This window comes from Petaurus breviceps, unplaced genomic scaffold, assembly GCF_028583685.1.
Source record: "Petaurus breviceps papuanus isolate PSGF00001 unplaced genomic scaffold, PetGlider_PUasm1.0 176, whole genome shotgun sequence".
Taxonomy (NCBI): Eukaryota; Metazoa; Chordata; class Mammalia; order Diprotodontia; family Petauridae; genus Petaurus; species Petaurus breviceps.
Genome location: NW_027185771.1, coordinates 19149028 through 19154560, shown reverse-complemented (window position 1 = coordinate 19154560; position 5533 = coordinate 19149028). Strand labels below are relative to the sequence as shown.

Genomic DNA, 5533 nt, shown 5'->3' with positions numbered 1-5533 from the left:
GGAAGGAAGGAAGGAAGGAAGGAAGGAAGGAAGGAAGGAAGGAAGGAGGGAAGGAAGGAAGGAGGGAAGGGAGGAAGGAAGGAAGGGAGGGAGGAAGGAGGGAAGGAAGGAAAAGAAGAGGAATAAATAAGGAAAGAGGAAGGGAGAAGAGAAAGAGGATAGAAAGGAAAACAACTATTTACTAAGTGCCTATCCTTCCAACAACCTTGGGAAGTTCATGCTATTATTATCCCCACTTTCCATTTGAGGAAACTGAGGCAGACAGAGGCTAAAGCCCTTGGCCAGAGTCACACAACTAGCGAGCATCTGAGGCTGGATTTGAATCAAGTCTAACCCTCTCTTAACTGTGCCACCTTGCTCTCTCATCATACATTATGTGCAGTAATGAGCATGATCATTCTCCCCTCCAAACCAGGAAACATCTGACTAGAGGTGAGCATCCTTCCAGACCCCAATCACAAGGAGGAAAACTGAACTCATGCAAAGAAAGAGAAACCCTCATTCTGCACCAGTGTCCCTCTGGGCCCCTTGGCTCTTAGCATAACAGTCCATTAACCAAGAAGTGTTTAATGAGTCTACTGAATGCCCAGGCTTTGCTGAAGCATTTTGAGTGAAAAGAGAGAAGAGGAAGAAGTTTTGCAGTGGGATGGGAACAATCAGACTAGCACGGATAAAATCTGTCCTTATACATCGGGGTATTTTCCTAGTCCTTCTCTAAGGCCTTACTATACAACCTGCCATCACCCAAAAACGTAGCTCATTTTCTCATCTCTTCTCCTTTGTTCCCATTACTGCCTCAGACTCCAATGCTCCCTCCACTTCTCTCTCTGCCTACTGATATCTTAACCATCATTGAAGGCCCAGGTCAAACATCACTACCTTCAGGAAAGCTTCTTCCATCAATTTAACTGCATGGCATTTTGTATATGCTATTCATGATAACCTTTATTATATTTGTATGTAGTCACATCTTAGGGTGCTGAGTCTACTTCAATAGCTAGAAACTGGGAATTTCATTAGGGCAGAGCTTGGGTCCTTTTCCATTTCATTCTATTCTATTTCTTTGACTGCCTAACACAGGGTTCTCTTCACCATACTTTCATTTAATTCTTGGAAGCCATATTTATTTTACACCAGTTTTGTTCAGGGCCCTGTAGTAGAAACTGGAAAATATTAAAGAGATTTAATAAGGTATAGCCCTTCACCTCATGGAGCTCAAATTCTTTAAGGGGATATAACACCTACAGATATGTGAGTATAAAGTAAAACTTATGTCCATGGGGTCTCCATTTCCTCATCTATTAAATAGGACAATTGAACTAGATGGTATTTTAGTATCCTTCTAATTCTAAATCCTATAACTTCATAGATCTTCCATAGATCTATAATATATGATTAAGAGTTGGAAGGGCTCTCAGAAGTTATCTCATACCAATGCTTCCATTTACAGATGAAGAAACAGAGGCAGAGAGGGGGCTGACTCCAGAGTCAAAGCTTTTTCCATTGTCGTAATTCATTGTGTGAATCAGAGAAGTGCTACATGAGGTCCAAGCAAGGACAAATTTAAAAATGACTAGTGAGATTGAGGAAATCTTCCTGGAGGGGATGATACTTGAATTGGACTTTAAAGAATAGGTCAACAGGTAGACTCAAGGAGAGAGGAAGATATTCAAGGAAGAGGGAAAGGAGTAAGCAGAGGTAGAGAGGAAAGAAAGTCAGGACCAATCCAAGGATGCCAAGGACACTTTTCTCCCTGGAGTACTGTCTGTGGAGGAGGGTCATGGGGAAAACGTCTGAACCCATCAGTAGGTGACAGAAGGTGGACATTTGAAATACCAAGCTAAAGAATTTAAGTTTTATTCTGTAAGTGATAAGGAGACATTGAAGGTTCATTACCTGGGGATTAATTTGAGCAAACTTTAGTATTTTGCTCTTTTCCAAAAAAGAGCTAAGCACTATTTAACACAAGGAACAATGCTCTAACAGTAGATGTGAAAATGAAGTGGAGTCTTAGAAACTTGTCAGGGATAATATTCCCCTCTGAGTCTTGTTCCTGACCTTCTGGATTTCAGAATCATGATATCTTATCCTGGCACTTCTTTGACCTCCATGGACCATCCCTCCACAAGACCTATCTCCCTTTTCTTCCATTGATGAGTTACTCTTAGAGCTGCCATTTTGTAAAGGGTTGTATGCCAACCTATTTTTATTCCATTCCAACCCTGTTCCTGACTTTCTTGAATTTCCAAATCATGCCTCTACTGTTTTCTCATTCTAGAACTTCCCTCAGTGCCTGGGGTATCCTCCATAGAACAGCCTACCATCCCTTCAGGCTACCCCAATAACTGTGCAAGTCCCAACCCCTTTCTTTCATTGGGGAGTTCCCCTTGGAACCTCCATGTCATGGAGGGGCCCAAGCTGGCCTACTTCCATTCCCCTTCAGTCTCTGTTCCTCACTTTCTAGACTTCAATATCTTATGTCCCAGTGTAGCATCCCCTCATCCCCCAACCCATCACCTTTTTACTCTCTTTTGTATGTTGCTAAATGTAAGATCCTTGAGGGCAGGGACTGTCTTTTTTATCTCCAGAGCTTAGTCTAGCACATAGTAAGTGCTTAATAAATCCTTGTTTCCTTCTTCTTTCCAGGTGAGATAGTATTTCAATAGTACAGACAAAAAATACTGAGAGACTCTGCTCGGTAGCACACCTAGAGTGGAGAAGAGAGGAAGCTGGTACTTAGTTAAACATTGGATGACTAAATTGAATGAATGAATGACTATAAAATAGATTCAATCAATCATGGGCAAGCATTTTTTTTTAAGTGCTTATAATTTGCAGGCACTCGGCTATGTTCCTGGAGTAATAAAGAAAGCCAAAAACAATCCTTGCCCTAAGGAAATTTACATCCCAAAGGAATTCTCCATTCTAGGACCTTTTTTGAGATAGAGAAATAAATTAGGAAGAGCACCAGCCTCAAAACCAGGAAATATAGTTCACATACCAGCTCTTGGGCAAGTCCTTAAGCTTTTCCAAGTTTCAGTTTCCCCATCTGTAAAATAAAGGGATTGGACAATATGGTCTCATAACCCTTCCAGCACTAAGTTCATGAGCTTATGAAATCTATACATGTCCCTCCATTTTCCTTGTGATTTTTCAGAGATCTTCTGTTTCTTTCAGGTGATATTTACTCTTGTTTTCCCTCTGATTTTTTCATATCTTAATGACCCAGATCCATATAACTGGCTGAAAAATAGAAAATTCAAAATACTCTGCCAGAAGTTTTGTTGCTATTGATTCAAACAGCTGGTTTGACAGATTTTCCCTACAAACTGAGTGGAGCTTTGGAAGCATCAAGTGGGCACAGCCATAATGGCTTCATTCCAGCCATTTTTTTTGCCAGTTTTAGAAGACAAACTTTCCCAAGAAGAGCCTGAATTAAGGATGCCCTATCCTATCCTATACTCATTTTGAAAAATTACAAAATGCTACCTGGCCTCATGAAGGAGAGAGGCTTGCAACCCCCAGATGAGATGAGGAATTGTAGAATTGTAGAATGCCCAGTTCAGAAGGAATCTTTGATCCCACACAGGTAGAAAATAGAACTATAGAATACAGAAAAAAGGATCCTCCTCCCAGAAGGAGACTTAAAACACAGAATGTCAGAGATGGAAGGGTTTTTAGAACATAGAATGTTACAATAGAGATTATGGAATGTTAGGTCAAGAAATGACCTAGAATGTTAAAACAGAGGGGAAAATAATTGTCATACATGGAAGGAACCTTAGAACATAGACTATAATAGATGAGATGGACCTTAGAACACAGAATGACAGAGCTGGAATGGACCTTAGAACGTAATTTTAGAAGAATAAAAGAAGGGTGTTGACCCACTAATTCCACTGGTGATATAAAATATACACATACATACACACATAGACACATATATGTTCAAAGATTTTCATAGGACTAGTGAATGCTTAATGGATTTTGGGTAATTGAGCATTACATACAACTACAAAAAAACTGGAGGAAACTTAAATATCTAAAAATATGAGAATGGTTAAATAAATTGGGGTCCTTTAACATCATGGGATATTACAGTGCTCTGAAGTCTGATAAGTACTGTGTTTCCCCGATAATAAGACCTATCCCGAAAATAAGCCCTCCCCTTACTGTGTAAGATTCCTCTAAAATAAGCCCTCCCCCGAAAATAAGCCCTATTGAGATTGCTACTGTAGTGAAGGTGATCCTCTGCGCTACACGCTACATTACGGTACCCTCTGTATTCACCGTCCCCCCCCTCCCCGGGTGAAACGCACGCCGCGCTCCGAGCTGCATCCAATCAGAGCTGCAGCAGTGAGTGCTTCATCCTGTTCTTCCCCAGTGATTTGCTTGCTGGTGCCATTGAGAGCAGTGCTGCGGAGGAGAGCTGAGGCAGGACAACATAAAAACCCAGTATGTAAGCGGGAGTGAGGGGGCATGATGGAGGATAAAAAGTGCATGATGGAGGAAAAAAGAAGAACTCAGGGGGCATGATGGAGTGAAAAGAAGGACTGATGGTCATAATTTTATTATTCTGTCTGTTTTGACCCCCAGACATGAGTACAAAAAGGAAGAGCTATACTGTTGAGTATAAGAAAGCAATTGTAGAGGAGTCACATGTCATTGCTGTCAATGTTCATTAAAATAAGCCCTCCCCTGAAAATAAGCCCTCTGGTGTTTTTCTGTCCAAAAAAAATAATAAGACAGTGTCTTATCATCGGGGAAACACGGTATGAGGAATACAGGGAAATCTGAAAAGACATAAAATAATGTAAAGTGAACAAAGCAATGGAGGAGAATAGAGCACACACTAACTATGACCATTTTAGGAAAGTGAATGAGAACAACTAGACAAAGACTTTTGATGGTGACTCGGAGAGAGGGACTTCAGAAGTGTTACATTTTAAATGCAAAGTTAATTAAGTTAAATATAAATAGTGGTTAGACAAGTTAAGTTGTTTGTATTGATGTTCAATGTTAAGTTTCCAATAAAACTATTTTTTCTTTCTTTTTTTTTCTTCTTTCTTTTTCTTTCTTTTTTTCTTTTTTTGAAACTAGAGGCCAATAACTGTCCTCCAAATACAGAATATCAAGATCTGAGGCACACTTCTGACATATATATTCTATGTGACCCTGGGTAAGTCATTTACCCCTCTCAGTACCCAGGCAATATCTTGGACTTTGCAGAGCAGCAGCTAACTGTTCATTTGTTCAATAAACATGTATTAAGCATTTATTATGTACCAGGAATGATGCTAAACACATTATTAGAAGGACTACAACTACATTCTCTATAATGAGAAATTCCTACAACAAAAAAATCTCAAATCTGGTTTTAAAAACAAAAAAGAGGCAGGGTTTATAAGCCTGGATTTTTTTGCTTCAAGAGAACTTGCTAAAAGTAGATATTTTGAGTGCATATATATAGTATTATATAAGAAAGGAGAGGAGAGGAGAGGAGAGGAGAGGAGAGGAGAGGAGAGGAGAGGAG

General features: G+C 39.9%; 1 long non-coding RNA gene across 1 annotated transcript in view; it reads right to left on the bottom strand.

The window, feature by feature from the left end:
- The window catches only part of LOC138159608 (uncharacterized), an 81625-nt gene that overhangs the window by 70401 nt on the left and 5691 nt on the right, over positions 1–5533 (bottom strand). The window contains exon 2 of the long non-coding RNA XR_011167925.1: positions 3002–3049. This is a non-coding gene — a long non-coding RNA (uncharacterized lncRNA). The remainder of the gene's footprint in view (positions 1–3001; positions 3050–5533) is intronic.